This window comes from Aquarana catesbeiana, linkage group LG06 (genome assembly GCF_042186555.1).
Source record: "Aquarana catesbeiana isolate 2022-GZ linkage group LG06, ASM4218655v1, whole genome shotgun sequence".
Taxonomy (NCBI): domain Eukaryota; kingdom Metazoa; phylum Chordata; class Amphibia; order Anura; family Ranidae; genus Aquarana; species Aquarana catesbeiana.
In genome coordinates, this window is record NC_133329.1 from 40,900,158 (window position 1) to 40,921,621 (window position 21,464).

General features: G+C 45.6%; 1 long non-coding RNA gene across 1 annotated transcript in view; it reads left to right on the plus strand.

Annotated features, from left to right (window-relative positions):
- The first annotated feature begins 1,070 nt into the window (after nt 1-1,070).
- LOC141147552 (uncharacterized) overlaps nt 1,071-21,464 on the plus strand; it is a 32,413-nt gene continuing 12,019 nt past the window's right edge. Inside the window, exon 1 of the long non-coding RNA XR_012245066.1 lies at nt 1,071-1,225. This is a non-coding gene — a long non-coding RNA (uncharacterized lncRNA). The remainder of the gene's footprint in view (nt 1,226-21,464) is intronic.

A 21,464-nucleotide genomic window follows, 5' to 3' on the forward strand; every position in this document is an offset into this window, starting at 1 on the left:
ATGTCAGTAAGTACCTGGGAACTTGTGAATGTGTGAGGAGCAATGCATCATGGGACATGTAGTGCTGGGCAGGAAAAGGAAATCAATAGTTCTAAAGGCAGAAGTGTTTTTTTTTATCTTGCTTTAGGGGTATCCTACAGTATATTATACATTGCAACTTGCTATAGAAGCACTCTGAAGGCAGGAGGAACCAGAAGTGCCATTGTGGTACCCCAGAAGAGGAGAATCAGGGCTGCTCTGTATAAACCATTACACAGAGCAGGTAAGAATGACAAGTTTGTTGTTTGTAAACGTTGGATTTTTTTTTTAATCACTTTAAGTGGTTTGTGCAGGGAAGATCAGCGTCTGAACCCAGAGAGGGTGGAGGCTGATAGACCGGAGGTAATAGAAGGCATTACAATTACATTTACAATAAAAGTTTACCAGTATTGTGCATTATATTTAAAATGATCATATCCATTAAAAATAGTCTCAGTCTTTAGTACTTTTTTTATTGTAAAAGATTTCTATCACCCCTCATATAGCTTTCTGTCTGACTCCCAGTTAGAATACCCTCTTTATTCTACTTCTGGGTAAATGTAATATTACAGTATATCTCTTTTGTCTGTTATTCTCAGAGTGGAATATATATTTTGTTCCCCAATTATATAGCTGGTTATTTATATTTACCACTGCATGTAGATATTCAAGAATAAATTGCCTTTCTTTTAAACTTTACATAATAACTAAACTATACATCACACTTTTTTTGGTTGTTTTTTTTTTAGGTTTTTATCCGATTAATCAATTAATCAAAACAATCGACCAACGAATCGTTTATGAAAATATTAGTTAGCTGCAGCCCTATTATAGACTATGCCTTTAAACATTTGCTGACCACTGTACACATGGGCGTAGCATAAGGGGTTGCAGGGGTCACAATTGCGACCCCTGCAACCCCTTATGCTACGCCCGTGTGTACAGTGGTCAGCAAATCCAGATTGGCAGCTCCTATCTGCATTGTGCCCCACAGCCGAGCTCTATATTCCAGTTCTCAGCTTCCACATCCCTCCTCCGCTCTCAGTGCCCTGAATGGAGTGAAGGACTCACGGTGAGGTGTGGCTCTGTGTTGCTGTGTGCTGACAAGTTGTGGGGACGGCGAGCCGCCTCCCTGTCACAGAGACCTGAGTGAGCGAGGAGGAGAAAAGCCGCGCTTGATAGCCAGGACAGGACGGCTGTACCTGAGGTAAGACACTGATTTGCCCAGTCATGTCACTCAGTGTACCCCACCCTGACATGTCTGCTCATGTGGGAACACTGACAGCTGGGAACGGACACCCCCCCCCCCCCCCCCGCACAGCACCCAACACTTACAGAAATGTTGGTATAATAATCCCTTAACACCTCCTATTCAGCTGACTCATTACCATGTCTGTAAGCCCTGGCTCACACTGAAGCGATTCAGGAAACGCACAAGTTTTGCGACATTACCGAATCGCACTGCATAGCAATGGCACGGAATCCATGCAATCTGCTGTACGTGTCAATGTTAGATTAACGACACCCCGAAACAGATTGCAAAATGCAGTGCAATTGCCAGCATTGCATCACATGGGTGTGAACTCCCATGCAATGCGATTCAGGTGCAGAAATAAAAAAAGGGGGGGTCCTGCACCATGATGGTGTGGATGCAATGCGATTTGAGCCAAACAAAATGTACAGCTCAAATTGCAACTGCACAGACATCACGTACGATGTGCACAGGAATGCGGTGAGATTCCTGTGCGAATCACAGGTAGTGTTCCGCACGTACCAGTGTGAACACCCCCCCCCGGCTAAATGTCTGGGAGTAGCAGCCGCTGCTCATAAAAAAGAAATAAATATGTCCACAGGTTAGCTTCACAACTGTGCATGCTCAGATCCAAAGGCAGAAAAATGGTGTTTGGGTTCAGGGTGGGCTCCAGGCGGGCATAGTGACGTCATGGCGCTTGGCACCTTTTTTCGAAATGTTCATTTTACAGGTCATTTATTTTCTAAAGCAGCTACAACCTAAGAAGGATGTCTGGCCTTTGCTAGCATGCTGCAGGGATCGGCACCATTGATCTCTGCGTTCGATCAGTGCTGCGTTCGATCAGTGCTGCGTTCGATCAGTGCTCTCCTGAGTGGATTTTTTCCTGAAAATATGAGTTGGATAAACAGTTGCACTAATATTGTGCAATATGAAAAATTGCAACTGAAATGATGTCATTCTACGGGCCCTTCTGCTTTCAGAAAATGTAAAAAGTTTTGAGGTTTTTAGTGTGTTTTCAGGTACAAATTGTGAATTTCTAGCGCGTGTGCGCAAAAATGAAAAACTAAAAAAAGTCTCTGGCAGTGAAATGGTTAGGAGGTAATAACTCTCTATTGAAGTATTGAAGGCAGCAGATGTCAGTATTATAAGACGCCATCATTTACTTACAACCATCAATCAAGTCCAGCCCTGTCTGGGAAATTACAGATGGAATTTGACTTTTCAAATCTGGTTTGTGTCAATAACAAGAGCTGGAAAATACGGAATGAGGAAACACCTGTTTTTTTTTTTCTCCTTTAACCACTTAAAGTGATTGTAAAGCTTCGATTTAAAAAAAACCAAAAAACAAACATGTCATGCTTACCTCCACAATGCAGTTTGTTTTAAACAGAGTGGCCCCGAACCTCCTTTTCTGGGGTCCCCCCGGTGGCGCTATCAGGTCCTCCCAACATCGGTAAACCCCATAGAAGAAGCGCTCTCCCAGGGGGTTACCTTGCGGGTGTGCCCCCGAGTCCAGCTTTTGCGTCCATAGACACAGAATGACTCGGCCCCGCCCCCCCCCCGCCATTGGATATGATTGACAGCAGCGGGAGCCAATGGCTGCACTGCTATCAATCTATCCAATCAAGAGCCTCGACTTCTGGGGTCCCTTGGTGGCTCTCGCAGCTCCTCCCCGCATCGTATAACCCCCTAGGAGAAATGCTCTTCCAGGGGGGGTTACCTTGGAGGTGCGCTCCCGAGTCCAGCATTCGGCATCCATAGACTCCAAATGTAGGACTCGGCCCCGCCCCCCCCCCCCCGGGAGCCAATGGCTGCGCTGCTATCAATCTATCTAATGAAGACCCGGGACCCTGTGCAGAGAGGGACAGCGCACCTCCGCCGAGGGAAATACGGGGCTCAGGTAAGTAAAATGGGGGGGGGCCGGTCACTGCCAGTTGTTTTTTCACTTTAATGCATAGGCTGCATTAAGGTAAAAAAACACAAGGGTTTACAACCCCTTTAAAGATTTGCCCCCTTAACCACTTGAGCTCCGGACCATTATGCTGCCTAAGGACCAGAGGTCTTTTTCCAATTTGGCACTGCGCCGCTTTAACTGCTAATTGCGCGGTCATGCAATGCTGTACCCAAACGAAATTTGCGTCCTTTTCTTCCCACAAATAGAGCTTTCTTTTGATGGTATTTGATCACCTCTGCGGTTTTTATTTTTTGCGCTATAAACGGAAAAAGACCGAAAATTTTGAAAAAAAATGATATTTTCTACTTTTTGTTATAAAAAAAATCCAATAAACTAAATTTTAGTCATACATTTAGGCCAAAATGTATTCGGCCACATGTCTTTGGTAAAAAAAATGTCAATAAGCGTATATTTATTGGTTTACGCAAAAGTTATAGCGTCTACAAACTAGGGTACATTTTCTGTAATTTACACAGCTTTTAGTTTATGACTGCCTATGTCATTTCTTGAGGTGCTAAAATGGCAGGGCAGTACAAAACCCCCCCAAGTGACCCCATTTTGGAAAGTAGACACCCCAAGGAAATTGCTGAGAGGCATGTTGAACCCATTGAATATTTATTTTTTTTGTCCCAAGTGATTGAATAATGACAAAAAAAAAAAAAATATTTACAAAAAGTTGTCACTAAATGATATATTGCTCACACAGGCCATGGGCCTATGTGGAATTGCACCCCAAAATACATTCAGCTGCTTCTCCTGAGTATGGGGATACCACATGTGTGGGACTTTTTGGGAGCCTAGCCGCGTACGGGGCCCCGAAAACCAATCACCACCTTCAGGATTTCTAAGGGTGTAAATTTTTGATTTTACTCCTCACTACCTATCACAGTTTCGGAGGCCATGGAATGCCCAGGTGGCACAAAACCCCCCAAAATGACCCCATTTTGGAAAGTAGACACCCCAAGCTATTTGCTGAGAGGCATATTGAGTCCATGGAATATTTTATATTTTGACACAAGTTGTGGGAAAGTGACACTTTTTTTTTTTTTTTTTTGCATAAAGTTGTCACTAAATGATATATTGCTCACACAGACAATGGGCATATGTGGAATTGCACCCCAAAATACATTTAGCTGCTTCTCCTGAGTATGGGGATACCACATGTGTGGGACTTTTTGGGAGCCTAGCCGCGTACGGGACCCCGAAAACCAATCACCGCCTTCAGGATTTCTAAGGGCGTACATTTTTGATTTCACTCTTCACTGCCTATCACAGTTTCGGAGGCCATGGAATGCCCAGGTGGCACAAAACCCCCCCAAATGACCCCATTTTGGAAAGTAGACACCCCAAGCTATTTGCTGAGAGGCATGGTGAGTATTTTGCAGCTCTCATTTGTTTTTGAAAATGAAGAAAGACAAGAAAAAACATTTTTTTTTTTTCTTTTTTCAATTTTCAAAACTTTGTGACAAAAAGTGAGGTCTGCAAAATACTCACTATACCTCTCAGCAAATAGCTTGGGGTGTCTACTTTCCAAAATGGGGTCATTTGGGGGGGAGTTTGTGCCACCTGGGCTTTCCATGGCCTCCGAAACTGTGATAGGCAGTGAAGAGTGAAATCAAAAATTCACGCCCTTAGAAAGCCTGAAGGCGGTGCTTGGTTTTCGGGGTCCCGTACGTGGCTAGGCTCCCAAAAAGTCTCACACATGTGGTATCCCCGTACTCAGGAGAAGCAGCAGAATGTATTTTGGGGTGTAATTTCACATATTCCCATGGCATGTTTGAGCAATATAACATTTAGTGACAACTTTGTGCAAAAAAAAAAAAAAAAAAAAAAAATGTGTCTCTTTCCCGCAACTTGTGTCGCAATATAAAATATTCCATGGACTCGACATGCCTCTCAGCAAATAGCTTGGGGTGTCTACTTTCCAAAATGGGGTCATTTGGGGGGGTTTTGAACTGTCCTGGCATTTTATGCACAACATTTAGAAGCTTATGTCACACATCACCCACTCTTCTAACCACTTGAAGACAAAGCCCTTTCTGACACTTATTGTTTACATGAAAAAGTTATTTTTTTTTTGCAAAAAAATTACTTTGAACCCCCAAACATTATATATTTTTTTAAAGCAAATGCCCTACAGATTAAAATGGTGGGTGTTTCATTTTTTTTTTTCACACAGTATTTGCGCAGCGATTTTTCAAACGCATTTTTTGGGGAAAAAACACACTTTTTTAAATTTTAATGCACTAAAACACACTATATTGCCCAAATGTTTGATGAAATAAAAAAGATGATCTTAGGCCGAGTACATGGATACCAAACATGACATGCTTTAAAATTGCGCACAAACGTGCAGTGGCAACAAAATAAATACATTTTTAAAAGCCTTTAAAAGCCTTTACAGGTTACCACTTTAGATCTACAGAGGAGGTCTACTGCAAAAATTACTGCCCTCGATCTGACCTTCGCGGTGATACCTCACATGCATGGTGCAATTGCTGTTTACGTTTGACGACAGACCGCCGATTGCGTTCGCCTTAGCGCGAGAGCAGGGGGCGACAGGGGTGCTTTTTTTTTTTTTTTTTCTTTATTATTTTTCTGCTTTTTTTATCTTATTTTTAAACTGTTCCTTTCATATTTTTTTTTTAATCATTTTTATTGTTTATTGTTTTTATTGTTTATTGAGAGCCAGAGAAAAACACGGAAGACGGTGGGGGGGGGGGGCATTCCCTCCCACGGCTTGTAAAAGCAGTCTAGAGGCTAATTAGCCGCTAGGATTGCTTTTACATGAAAGCCGACCGCTGGCTGAAAAGAATGATACCAAGATGATACCTAAACCTGCAGGCATCATTCTGGTATAACCACTCAAAGTCGTGAATAGCGTACCTGAAGACAAAAAAATGGTTAACAATAAAGCACAGTAAACGGTAAAGTATAAAAAATTGCATACCTGAAAAGCAAACATGATAAAACATAACAACAATAAAACATTGCAGAATAGAATACAGTAAAAAAGAGCAGAACAATAGAGAGAGAATAGAGAGAGAGAGATCAATAAAACGACAACTATTTTTTTTTATTTTATATATATATTTTTTTTTTGACACTTTTTTTGTAACTAACTTTTGTAACTGTAACCGGTTCCAGGTTCGGGTCTCTCAAAATGCGATGGCATCTTGGGAGACCCTGTGAAAGTGTGCCTAGTCTGTGCAATGCTGTACCCTACGCTAATACTCAACTAGTGAATGGTAGCGTTCAAAACATTCACCAATGCAAAGACCAGGATTGTCAGGACAGGAGGGACAATAATAGCGGGTGTCACGCCTATATCCGCGCTTGCTGCAGACACATCTTTTTTGGGGGGTTCGCTGGGTAGGGGTACTCGGGAGGACATAAAGAAAATGCCTCTCATGCAGCCGACTGCATTTGATTGGGGATGTGAATGGGGGAAGTACGGCGCTGCAGAAGCGGTGGGTTCCCAATTAGGATTGGCGAATGCAGCAGGAAGGGCACTATGGGCACGACGGGCCTGTGTTTGTCTTCTTGGTGGCAGCGGGACACTACTTGTGCTTGCCACCTCACCAGCTTGAACTGCACTTATGGGACTCGCCACGTCACCAAGTGTTACTGCAGTGCTGGTTTGACTACGACCGGGGTGTACTAGGGCGCTGGTGCTTGCCAGTTCACCAAAACGCTACCAAAAAAACTGTTAGCGATCGCAGGGATCAGGCCTGACTCTGCGAACGCTGCAGTTATGTGTTTAGTGTTTTGTAAGTGTCAGTGATCGATCGATACTGCACTTGGGTGGGCTGGGCTGGGCCGGGCGGAGGGGCAAAACACAGGTGCTAGCAGGTATCTGGGCTGATCCCGCTAACACTGCGTTTTTGGGAACCCTAAACTGCTGGGGACGCTAGTATAGATCTGATCGGATCAGATATTGATCCGTTCAGATACTATACCACTAAGGGAGGTGTATGCTGCGTGCGTGGGTGTTAGCGGTACTGGCGCTAACCTGACGCTGCCTGGGGCTGGTGCTTGCCAGTTCACCAAAACGCTACCAAAAAAACTGTTAGCGATCGCAGGGATCAGGCCTGACTCTGCGAACGCTGCAGTTATGCGTTTAGTGTTTTGTAAGGGACAGTGATCGATTGATACTGCACTTGGGTGGGCCGGGCCGGGCGGAGGGGCAAAACGCAGGTGCTAGCAGGTATCTGGGCTGATCCCGCTAACACTGCGTTTTTGGGAACCCTAAACTGCTGGGGACGCTAGTATAGATCTGATCGGATCAGATATTGATCCGTACAGATACTATACCACTAAGGGAGGCGTATGCTGCGTGCGTGGGTGTTAGCGGTACTGGCGCTAATCTGACGCTGCCTGGGGTGACGCATATCACCGCCGGGCGATCAGGGGGCTAAACCTTTATTCGGTAATAAACGGCGGGTGCCCTGACACTATAAAAAATAAACAAACTAACCAGCGTCACCCGTAACAGTTATACGGTGATCAGTGGTGAAAGGGTTAACTAGGGGGCAATCAAGGGGTTAAAACATTTATTAGATAGTATATGGGGGTCCCTGTCGCTATAAAACGCTGACGGCGAACCTAAATATTTACGTCCCTAACTAGCGTCACCAGTGACACTAATACAGCGATCAGAAAAATGATCGCTTAGCAACACTGGTGACAGGGGGTGATCAAGGGGTTAAAACTTTATTAGGGGGGGTTAGGGGGGTACCCTAGACCTAAAGGGGGGTAATACTAACTGTCCCAACACTGTAACTGTCACAAACTGACACCAATACAGTAATCAGAAAAAAAAAAAAAAAAACCTGCTGGTGTCAGTTTGTGACAGGAGGGGGGGGGTGATTGGGGGGGGATCGGGGGGCGATCGGGGGGGGGATCGGGGTGTTTTGTATTGTGCACTTACATTGATGTCTTCTCCCCTCGGCGCTGGAACGGAATACCGAGCTGAGGGGAGATGACATCATTTCCTTTGCTGCTGTTTAGCATACAGCAGCAAAGGAAAGTTCCCATTGGCCGGTGGCGATCGCGAGGGGGGGGCCACGAACGGATGGCCTCCCCCTCATCTCGGATCGCCGGGGAACAGAACGGGACCGCCTCGGGCGGCGGGGGGGGGTCCGATCGGACCCCCCACCCGCGGAAGGCAAATCACGTACATGTACGTGATTTTGCCTGCCCGTGCCGCTTTGCCGACGTAAATCGGCGTTAGGCGGTCCTTAAGTGGTTAATGACCAGGCCATTTTTTGCGATACGGCACTGCGTTGCGTTAACTGACAATCACGCGGTCGTGCGTTGCTGTACCCAAACAAAATTGAAGTCCTTTTTTTCCCCACAAATAGGGCTTTTTTTGGTGGTATTTGATCACCTCTGCAGTTTTTATTTTTTGAGCTATAAACAAAAAAAGGGCAACAATTTAAAAAAAAAAAAAAAAAATTTTTTCCTCAGGTCAGGCCAATATGTATTCTTCTACGTATTTTTGGGGGAAAAAAAATTCCAATAAGTGTTTATTGATTGGTTTGCACAAAAGTTATAGCGTCTAGTTTTTACTAGTAATGGCGGTGATCTTCAATTTTTAGCGGGACTGCGACATTGCGGCGGACAGATCGGACACCTAATGCCGCGTACACACGAGCAGACTTTACGGCAGACTTTGCCCGGCGGACTTTTCGACGGACTTTCTGAATGAACGGACTTGCCTACACACAATCCACCAAAGTCCGTCGAATTCGTACGTGATGACGTACGACCGGACTAAAACAAGGAAGTTCATAGCCAGTAGCCAATAGCTGCCCTAGCGTGGCTTTTTGTCCGTCGAACTAGCATACAGACGAGCGGACTTTTCGACCGGACTCGATTTCGACGGATTGATTTAAAACATGTTTCAAATCTAAGTCCGTCCAACTTTTGAGAAAACAAAGTCCGCTGGAGCCCACACACGATCGAATTGTCCGACGAAATCCCGTCCGCCGGGCAAAGTCTGCCGTAAAGTCCGCTCGTCTGTACGCGGCATAATTGACATTTTTTACACTTTTTTGGGAAGCAGTGACATTATTACAGTGCTCAGTGCTAAAAATATGCACTGTTACTGTATTAATGACACTGACAGGAAAGGGGCTAACATCAGGGGCGATCAAGGGGTTAAATACATTCCCTGCGGGTGTGTTCTAACTGTATGCATAGCAGAAGACAGGATCTGTGTGATCACCCCTGTCAGAACAGAGATTTGCCTTCTTTACACAGGCAGATCCCCGTTCTTTCACTGCAGGGAGCGATCGCGGGTAGGGTTGCCACCTCATCACTTTAAACCCGAACACATATGAATTACACAGGTTCTGAGGCTACTAATTTAATGCAGATAAGACACCAAGTGCGTTTAATTACCATCTTAATCAGCCACAGAACCTGTGTAATTAATATGTGTTCGGGTTTAAAGGGATGAGGTGGCAACCCTAATCGCGGGTGGCCTCCAGACATCGAGTCCTCCCCACCGGCTGATTGGCTCCCCCTGCTGGCCAGTGGGCGCGTGCGCCAACAAACTCTAGTTCCCCAGCCGACGTCCAATAACAGCGATTCGCGGGAACGTGCCGAGTACACTTGTACGACTCCAAGGTTGTGCCAACTTTGGTGCAACTTGGATGAGCCTAGGCTTTGACCAGTGATCCGTGTCTGTAAGCCCTGGTACACGCTGTTGCGATGCAGGAAACGCACAAGTTTCGCAACGTTTCCCCGAATCGCACTGCATACCAATCCCACGGCATCCATGCGATCTGCTGTAGGTGTCAATGTTAGATTAACGACACCCCAAACCAGATCGCAAAACACAGTGCAATTTCCAGCATTGCATCACATGGGTGTGAACTCCCATGCAATGCGATTGAGGTGCAGTAAAAAAAAGGGTGGGTCCTGCGCCATTATGGTGCGGATGCAATGCAGGCCAACCCGCCTTTACAACCAGGACTCGCATAGTTGCCAACATTGCAAAAAAAATATGTGGGACGCTTTTTTGGCTGTAGGCGGAGCTGTACAATAATTAGGGGGTGGGGCATTTGTTTGTAGGCGTGGCTTAGCAAAAAAAGAAAGCTGCGGCGAGCGAAGCGGCCGCGGCGAAAAATGGGCATGGTTTACGCGAAATAGTGGGCGTAGCTTAAATGGGCGTGGCTCGAAGGGGGTGTGGTTAGAGTCTGAGATGAATGAGGGATGGAGAGGGAAAGGGAGGAGAGGAATGAAGGGACAGAAGCCCCAGATCCTACACAACAATAGAAATGTGTATTCTAGAAAGTTTAACAATCAGCAGATAAAGATACTCCAAACACCTGGTGTTACCCCTTCAATCATCCCGGCACCATGATTGTTATGGTGTCAGGATGATTGAAGTGCATTATTTCTATTATTACATTGTAATATAAAATGAAATCATTAAACTCACCATAATACCGAATCAGTGGGATCCCCGGATGTGTCACTAGCCATCCTTGCATCAGGTGCCATCAGCAGAGTCCGTCCTTCCATCAGGGGTCCCCAGCAGAGTCCGTCCTTGCATCAGGGGTCCCCAGCAGAGTCCGTCCTTGCATCAGGGGTCCCCAGCAGAGTCCGTCCTCGCATCAGGTACCCCCAGCAGAGTCCGTCCTCGCATCAGGTGCCCCCCCAGCAGAAACCGTCCTCGCATCAGGTGCCCCCAGCAGAGTCAGTATAGACCCCCTCAGTGCAGACCCCCCTCCATCAGTGCAGACCCCCCTCCATCAGTGCAGACCCCCTCAGTGCAGACCCCTCCATCAGTACAAACCCATTCAGGGCAGACCCCCCTCCATCAATGCAGACCCCCCTTCATCAGTGCAGATCCCCTAGTGCAGACCCCCCTCCATCAATGCAGACCCCCTCAGTGCAGACCCCCCTCCATCAATGTAGACCCCCTCAGTGCAGACCCCCCTCCATCAATGCAGACCCCCTCAGTGCAGACCCCCCTCCATCAATGCAGACCCCCTCACTGCAGACCCCCCTCCATCAATGCAGACCCCCTCAGTGCAGACCCCCCTCCATCAATGCAGGCCCCCCTCCATCAATGCAGACCCCCTCAGTGCAGACCCTCCTCCATCAATGCAGGCCCCCCTCCGTCAATGCAGGCCCCCCTCTATCAATGCAGAAGCCCTCGGCAAATGCCCCTCAGTGCAAACCCCCCTCCCATAACGCCCCCAGGCCCCAGCACATTACATTACAGCGCCCGCCGGCGCCGTGTGTTCAGTCTAGAGGGGAGGGGCTGATCCGTGCAAGAGGAGAAGCCGATTCATTGGCTGCACGGATCAAACCCCCTTCCTCTCTCTACTGAACACAAGGGGGAGCGTTCTAGCGGCGGGACCAGCCGCCATTTTACTGAAGCCTGTTGCAAAAAAATGAAAAATGCAAACATTCCCGAATTTCCCTGGGGAAATCCCAATTCGGGACAGCCCCCGATCGGGACGAGGGTCCCAAAATCAGGATTGTCCCGGGAAAATCGGGACTGTTGGCAACTATGGACTCGGTCTTTGTGGATCGCACGGCCCAACCTCCATTCCTGCTGGATGTACTAGAACCTGGGTCCAGGCATCACTTCCTGGTACCCAGAGTGGCTTGGGCACGTGCAAAAAGTCCCAAACCAAGTCATCTTCCAACTGTCCCTGTGAGTTTTCAATAACGTCCATGGTTTGGGCTGGGACATAGGGGTAATCTAAGCCCCACTCCAAGGCAACCCTCCTTTGTACCTCCTGTTGGAAACATGAGAGTTGGGGTAACTCCTTAAGTTTTCCTGTTCCCAGCAGGACGCAGGCATCTGGGGCCTTGATGACCTTCTGCCTGTACGTGGGTGCCCTGGTCTGGGAAGTGAATGGCTCATTTGTGAAAAGTCTGCTGGCTTGTACTGGGGTCCATGCAGAGTTGTAGTTCCTCCACTGCCTCTGATGAGGTATCTATGGATGGGGAATCTCCGGTCTCCCACTCCTCCTCACTGGAGCCCTCTTCTGGGGAAGACCAGGAAAACAGCTTCTCCACTGATCCGAACCTCTCCAGCACTCTGAGCGAACCCCAGTCTATGACCCGGCCCTCGCTCATCTCATCCAGCTCACCTGAAGGTTTTCCCTCCTGCAACATGTTCTCCCTCCGAATGGGCACAGCAAGGGTCTTGGAGTTGGCTCTTCAGGGATATCAACCAGAGGCCGCACACTGACTCCTGCAACCCCCGGGCCCTTGACCAGGCCATGGGTCTCTACAGCAGTCTCTTTCTCCCATATGTCTCGGAACTCTGAAGTGGACATACCTGATGGTTGTTCTCCTCCATCACTGGCAGGCGATCCTCGGCCCTCTCTGGCCTTCCGGACGTCCTGTGGTTGCAGCATGCATAGTCCTCTGAGCAGGTGGATGTTATAATATCTTGATTCCCACTGCACCGGCCATAAGCGGGTTAGTGGCTCCCCACAGTGACCGCACCAGGCCCAGGCGTTGACTCTATTCGTAGGCAGGTGGCACCTGGGGCACAGCATGCATAACCACTCCACTCCTCCGATCACCCCCAAAGCAAGTCCTCCACAGAGCTCCAAACGGATGCCAGTGTCAATTAGCACCCAGTCCTGCATTTCAGGTAGTCGCTGTACAGCGGGCATCCTCCGATCACCCTCCGCCATCTTCATCCGCCTCGTGTCTGGCGCGCAGTATGCTGATCTCCTCACTGTTCTCCACTGGGCGTGACTCCGCCCACATGCTTGTTGGTTCAGCGTGCGAGGTACTGTAAGCAGGCTTCAGACAGTGTGCGCTGTAGTGACACCTGGTGGCAGGCGCTGATGAATTGCAGGCACTGTCCAGGTTTAGTTTTAAAACTGCGTCAACTGTTTTATTTTACAATTTAATTTTTTTTTTTATTACAGTGTTTAAGCCTGCAGCGCTGCAGGGGGGGATCAGAAGCATGCAGATTAGGGTGGGGGATCGGTGTCAGGAAAGCAATTACAGGTATGATGTCATGTGTCTGTGTCTCTCCCTGTAGTAGCTGAAAGCCAGCAGGAAGGAGAGAAACTGGCTTTTAACTGCTGCAGAGAGCCGCACAGGGCATCCTTCTGTAATTGCCCCTCTGCCCGACCACACCAATTCCCTCTGCTGTTCGGGCCCCCCTGTGTGCCCGGGCCCCCTACAGGAGGTCCCCTCTATCAGCGGCCCTGCCCACACACATATGCAAACAGCGATTGCACCATATGTGTGAGGTATCACTACAAACATGAGAGTGATTCTTGATTAAGCCCGGGTTCACACCTATGCGAATTAGATGCGGATTTCCCCGCATCCAATTCGCATAGCAAGAGAACGTGACTAGCTCCCTATGGAGCTGGTTCACATATCTCCATTGTGGCTGTGGAGCGCACTGCACAGAAATGCTGTGTGTCTTTGGCTCCGTTTCAGGGCCAAATTCAGGCATAGAACCGACCCTGATTCATCCCTGAAATGGGGAACAGGGACGCACAGCGCTCCTGTGCGATCCGCAGCGGGTTACAGTGTGAATTCTAACCTGATAAACTGTAAAAGTTTTTAAAGCATCACCTATGAAAAATGTTTGTCACTGTAGTTTGTGGCCATTTCTCAGTTACACACAATTTTAAGTCTTGACATATTTGGTATCCATTTACTCGATTCAACCTCATCTTTTACATTTGACCACAAAAATAGATGTTATATTGCATTTGTGTGCACTTAAATTAATTGTATTGTATTTTCTCCTAAACATTTGAGTTTGATAGACAGCTGGACAAATGATGTGTCAAATAAAAAATTGTTACAGCCTCCTTTTTCATTCTCCGTGGGGCCTCTGCTTTCGGAAAATATATAATATCTGGGGGTTCTAAGTAATTTTCTAGCAAAAAGTGGTGATTTAAACATGTGTGAGAAAAAGTAAAAACGGCAAGTGGTTAAAGAACACCCCAAACCCCTCCTGATCGCTTTGTCAAAATTGTTTGTTGCTTATTTTAATTGTATGTTATTATTTTGTTGTTTTGTTTTGTAATTAACATTCCTGCTGTGTCCATTCAAACCCATGTTATCCAAGTCCTTAATAGAAGGGCTGACGAATCCTTACGGCCCCTTTCACATTTCGTGCAACTTGGGACTGCAAAGACGCATGACAAGTCGTACCCCATAATTTCCAATGAGTACTGTTCATATCTGTGCGACTTCAAGCCCCAGCGATTTCAAAGTAGTCCCTGCACTACTTTGGTCCGACTTTGATGCAGTGATAGACCTCAAGATTACACAGGCATTGCTTTAAGTCGCACAAGTGTAAAAGGGGGCCTTAGTCATATAATATATTTTATCCATAACACTTCCTGTTCTAGGGTGACAACACTCACTGTATTGTGTCTATGGAGGAGCGTTGTCACCCTAGGACAGGACTACAGAACACCCCTCTCTCCTTCTCCATAGCATACTGTAGGGGGCTGATATTCTGTTATCTAAAGAGAAAACATTTGATACTGAAGTAGTACAGGCAGAGAGCACAGGAGGTTATCAACTCACTGGGCTTCTGGCAGGATCAACAGGTGTTTTGTGCACTTAAAAACAGATACAACAAAACATGTAATAGAGTATTTAACCACTTCAATACCAGGCACTTAGACACTAATTTTCAGCTTTCAGCGCTGTCGCAATTTGAATGACAATTGCACGGTCATGCTACACTGTACCCAAACACATTTTTTATCATTTTGTTCCCACAAATAGAGCTTTATTTTGGTGGTATTTGATCACCTCTGCGGTTTTTATTTTTTGCGCAACAAATAAAAAAAGATCGAAAATTTTGAAAAAAAAGTTTTTCTTTGTTTCTGTTAAAATTTTTTGTAAATAAGTATGTTTTCTTCTTCAATGACTGGCACTGATATGGTTGCACTGACGGGCACTGATACGGCGGCACTGATGAACACCGATGAGGTGGCACCAATGAGGTGGCACTGACGGGCACTGATAGGCAGCACTGATAGGCACTGATAGGTGGCACTGATGAGCACTGATAGGTGGCACTGGTATGCGGCACTGATGGGCACTCATAGATGGCACCGATGGGCACTCATAGGCGGCACTGATGGGCACTCGTAGGTGGCATTGATTGGTACTTATGGGTGGCACTGATAGGTGGCACGGATGGGCACTGACAGGTGGCACGGATGGGCACTGACAGGTGGCACTGGTGACACTGATTGGTGGCACTGATTACACTGATTGGTAGCATTGCTGGGCAGAACTGAAATATAATGGTGCCAATCAGTGCCCATTTGTGGGCACAGATTGGGCACATGTGGATGGCCATGGGGTACATACCTGGCCATCCACATGTTGCCCCTTCCCTGGTGGTCCTAGTGGTGTCCCTGGTGGTCCAGTGTGGTCATCTGAGGGGGGGCTGCGCTGATAAATAACCTGCGCAGACCCCCCTTCAGGAGAGCCACCGATCGGCTCTCCTCTACTCGTGTCTTCCTATTGACATCGTGATCAGCCGTGATTGGACACGGCTGATCACGTGGTAAAGATCGGTGGAGCGGTGTGTCAGGCTGACACACCGCTCCACCGATCGCCGTGATGCGCTCCCCTGCAGGCACGCAGCTGCATGTTATCCTGCTGGAGTCATATGACGCCCAGTCAGGATAACGGAACCACCGCCCAGCCGTCAATCTGCTATAGGCCGGGCGGGAAGTGGTTAATAAACCAATTAGACGCCAATATGGCTCCATTCACACGTGAGACTTGCCATGCAACTTTGGACATCAAAGTTGCATGACAAGTTGTTCCCCATTTTTCCAATGATACCCATTCATATTTGCGCAACTCAAAGTTGCAGCAATTTCAAAGTAGTTCATGCGCTACTTTGGTCCAACTTTCATTCAGATTGAGGGCCATAGACTTCAATGTTAACCCTCAGAAATTGCATGAAAGCCATACCCGAATGTTATACACTGCAACTTGTGTGCAGCAGTTGTCCATTATCATTGGTCAAAGCCTAGGCCCATCCAAGTTGCACCCATCCAAAGTTGCACCAAAGTTGGCACAACTTTGGAATCGTACAAGTGTGAATAAAGCCTCATAAAAACTTGTTGTTAGGGTCTGTAGCAGGTACCTCTTCAGGCTGATTCAATCCATGACAGAACTGCTTGCTCTTTAGCCTTCCTATTGGAAGAGACTGACAGCCAGGGCCGTCTTTAAGGCGGGGCAGCTGCCCTGGGCCCTGTCATTGTTGTGGGGCCCCAAACAGCTGCCTCATACTTGCCAACTATCCCAGTTTAAATTCCCTTGTCCCTTGAAGTTTTAGTCCTGTTCTGTGTCCCGATATCTCAGTGTGAAGTGCTGGTACTAATGCTGCCCAGACCCTGTGTTTACATGTAAATAACCGGCATTGATATGTAAATAATGGCAGCATTCATATGTATATCATGAAGTGAGGAGATGATGTGCTGTAACCTCTAGCAACCAATCAGTGAGCAGTAATACTGTACAGTAACCTCTAGTAACCAATCAGCAGGAAGCAGCAGCAGAGAAGTGTGGGATATAAAGTCATAACACAAGGCAAGCTGATTGACTGTTTAAGAGACTAGACCTCAAATCCCAGGATGCATTGCTCAGAGTCAGGAGGATTGTGGGAGAGACTACAAAGGACAGGGAGGGACTAGGCCAGAGCCTGGTTTTCCTGGATCCCCATGAGGAGAGCAACCCCTCTGTTGCTGTGTGTGAGGGGGATTGCGGCCTGCCCAGTGACACACAGTCTGGAGCCCAGCCCAGAGGAACAGAATCTTCTTAGGGGAACCTACTTAACCTGTGTATATTGTTATTTACCCTTTTTATTTGTTGCATAGTGTTACTGACTGTTTTTTTTTCTTACTTTTTTAACCAAGTCCTGGTTATTTACACAGGCCTTAACTGACTAATGTTAACCACTTAAGGACCAGCCTTGTTTTGGAATTTGGGTGTTTACATCATTAAAACAGTTTTTTTTGCTAGAAAATTACTTAGAACCCCCAAACATTATATATTGTTTTTTTTTCTAACACCCTAGAGAATAAAATGGCGATCGTTGCAATACGTTTTTTCACACCGTATTTGCGCAGCGGTCTTACAAGCACGCTTTTTTTTTGGAAAAAATTTTTTGAATAAAAAAAATAAGACAGCAGTAAAGTTGTATAGAGCGGTAACCAAATACCAGCGCTAACTGAGATAATTAAAAATGTAATAAGCAGCCAACATAGTTTGTTGATTCATCAAACACAAGTACAAAAGATCATAAATGCAGCGCTAAATAAAATATGACAGTCCATATAAATCAATAGAGAGTAGAGATGAGATGAAACCTCCACCAAAACTTCCGTGTGCAAGAGAAAAGCACACCACCCCCAAGTGCTTGTCAATCTGCTTACCAGAAGGATATAAAAAACAAGTGATGTGTGCATGTAGTACAAAGGCTCAATCAGTAAATCCAGTTGGCACACTCCATCATAGACAGACAAAGTTGTCACTATCACCAGGAACATCTCCTAAAATGTAAATCCAGCCCTGGGGGAAAAACTCTTCAAACAGGATGAGTAGCAGAGACTACAATCAGAGTAAAGCGGGTCGGTGGGAGGAAGTAAAGTTAGCCCAATTTTTTTTGTTATATTGTGAAATATAATGTTACGCCGAGTAAATTGATACCCAACATGTCACGCTTCGAAATTGCGCCCGCTCGTGGAATGGCGTCAAACTTTTACCCTCAAAAATCTCCACGTTAAAAAAATTCTACAGGTTGCATGTTTAGCGTTACAGAGGAGGTCTAGGGCTAGAATTATTGCTCTCGCTCTAACAATCGCGGCAATACCACACATGTGTGGTTTGACCACCGTTTTCATATGCGGGCGCTACTCGTGTATGCGTTCACTTCTGCGCGTGAGCTCGTCGGGACGGGGGGGGGGGTTTAAAAAAAAAAAATTTTTTATTTTTCTTATTTATTTTACATGATTTTATTTATTTTTACACTGTTTTTAAAAAAAAAAAAAATTGTGTCACTTTTATTCCTATTACAAGGAATGTAAACATCCCTTGTAATAGAAACAAGCATGACAGGTCCTCTTAAATATGAGATCTGGGGTCAAAAAGACCTCAGATCTCATATTTACACTAAAATGCAATAAAAAAAAAAAAATGACATTGAAAAAAATGTGCCTTTAAGACGTATGGGCGGAAGTTACGTTTTGACGTCGCCCTGCAGTGTCATGGAGACGAGTGGGCGCCATCTTCCCCTCACTCGTCTCCAGGCACAACGTGATCGCCTCCGCCGCTGCCAATGGCTCCGGTAAGCGGCGGAGGGCCCTCTACCGCCACCGATAAAAGGGATCTCGCGGCGAATCCGCTGCAGAGACCACTTTTATCTGAAATCCGACCGCCGCACGAAAACGGGGATACTGGTTAATCTAAACTTTATTCTACTCTAAGTAAACTTGAAGTACAGCACTGTGTTGTGTATTATTATCAGGTTATTCTATTTACCACCTTGCTAGGTGTGCCAGAGGGGCTGGGACAGTTCTCTGGGGTTGAGAGGCAGAGCAACGGATTGAACCAATAAACAAAAGCAACTCCTTCGGGGATCTGCTACAGGTCTATATACACTTTAACCGCTTCAGCCCCGGAAGAATTTACCCCCTTCCTGACCAGAGCACTTTTTGCGATTCGGCACTGAGTCGCTTTAACTGACAATTGCGCGGTCGTGCGATGTGGCTCCCAAACAAAATTGACGTCCTTTTTTCCCCACACATAGAGCTTTCTTTTGGTGGTATTTGATCGCCTCTGCGGTTTTTATTTTTTGCGCTATAAACAAAAAAATAGCGACAATTTTGAAAACACAATATTTTGTACTTTTTGCTATAATAAATATCCCCAAAAAATATTTTAACCACTTCAGCCCCGGAAGGATTTACCCCCTTCCTGACCAGAGCACTTTTTACAATTTGGCACTGCGTCACTTTAACTGCTAATTGCGCGGTCATGCAATGCTGTAACCAAACGAAATTTGCGTCCTTTTCTTCCCACAAATAGAGCTTTCTTTTGATGGTATTTGATCACCTCTGCCGTTTTTATTTTTTGCGCTATACACGGAAAAAGACCGAAAATTTTGAAAAAAAATGATATTTTCTACTTTTTGTTCTAAAAAAAATCCAATAAACTCAATTTTAGTCATACATTTAGGCCAAAATGTATTCGGCCACATGTCTTTGGTAAAAAAAATGTCAATAAGTGTATATTTATTGGTTTGCGCAAAAGTTATAGCACCTACAAACTAGGGTACATTTTCTGGAATTTACACAGTCTTTAATTTATGACTGCCTATGTCATTTCTTGAGGTGCTAAAATGACAGGGCAGTACAAAACCCCCACAAATGACCCCATTTTGGAAAGTAGACACCCCAAGGAAATTGCTGAGAGGCATGTTGAGCCCATTGAATATTCATTTTTTTTGTCCCAAGTGATTGAATAATGAAAAAAAAAAAAAAAAAAAAAAAATTACAAAAAGTTGTCACTAAATGATATATTGCTCACACAGGCCATGGGCATATGTGGAATTGCACCCCAAAATACATTTAGCTGCTTCTCCTGAGTATGGGGATACCACATGTGTGGGACTTTTTGGGAGCCTAGCCGCATACGGGGCCCCGAAAACCAATCACTGCCTTCAGGATTTCTAAGGGCGTACATTTTTGATTTTACTCCTCACTACCTATCACAGTTTTGAAGGCCATAAAATGCCCAGATGGCACAAACCCCCCCCAAATGACCCCATTTTGGAAAGTAGACACCCCAAGCTATTTGCTGAGAGGCATGTTGAGTCCATGGAATATTTTATATTTTGACACAAGTTGCGGGAAAGTGACAATTTATTTTTTTATTTATTTTTTTTTTTTTTGCACAAAGTTGTCACTAAATGATATATTGCTCACACAGGTCATGGGCATATGTGGAATTGCACCCCAAAATACATTCTGCTGCTTCTCTTGAGTACGGGATACCACATGTGTGGGACTTTTTAGGAGCCTAGCCGCGTACGGGACCCCGAAAACCAAGCACCGCCTTCAGGATTTCTAAGGGTGTACATTTTTGATTTCACTCTTCACTGCCTATCACAGTTTCGGAGGCCATGGAATGCCCAGGTGGCACAAACCCCCCCCAAATGACCCCATTTTGGAAAGTAGACACCCCAAGCTATTTGCTGAGAGGCATGGTGAGTATTTTGCAGCTCTCATTTGTTTTTGAAAATGAAGAAAGACAAAAAAAAAAATTTTTTTTTTCTTTTTTTAATTTTCAAAACTTTGTGACAAAAAGTGAGGTCTGCAAAATACTCACTATACCTCTCAGCAAATAGCTTGGGGTGTCTACTTTCCAAAATGGGGTCATTTGGGGGGGGTTTGTGCCACCTGGGCATTCCATGGCCTCCGAGACTGTGATAGGCAGTGAAGAGTGAAATCAAAAATTTACGCCCTTAGAAAGCCTGAAGGCGGTGCTTGGTTTTCGGGGTCCCATACGTGGCTAGGCTCCCAAAAAGTCTCACACATGTGGTATCCCCGTACTCAGGAGAAGCAGCAGAATGTATTTTGGGGTGTAATTTCACATATTCCCATGGCATGTTTGAGCAATATATAATTTAGTGACAACTTTGTGCAAAAAAAAAAAAAAAAAAAAAATAATTTGTCTCTTTCCCGCAACTTGTGTCACAATATAAAATATTCCATGGACTCGACATGCCTCTCAGCAAATAGCTTGGGGTGTCTACTTTCCAAAATGGGGTCATTTGGGGGGGTTTGAACTGTCCTGGCATTTTATGCACAACATTTAGAAGCTTATGTCACACATCACCCACTCTTCTAACCACTTGAAGACAAAGCCCTTTCTGACACTTTTTGATTACATGAAAAAATTATTTTTTTTTGCAAGAAAATTACTTTGAACCCCCACACATTATATATTTTTTTAAAGCAAATGCCCTACAGATTAAAATGGTGGGTGTTTTATTTTTTTTTTTCACACAGTATTTGCGCAGCGATTTTTCAAACGCATTTTTTGGGGAAAAAACACACTTTTTTACATTTTAATGCACTAAAACACACTATATTGCCCAAATGTTTGATGAAATAAAAAAGATGATCTTAGGCCGAGTACATGGATACCAAACATGACATGCTTTACAATTGCGCACAAACGTGCAGT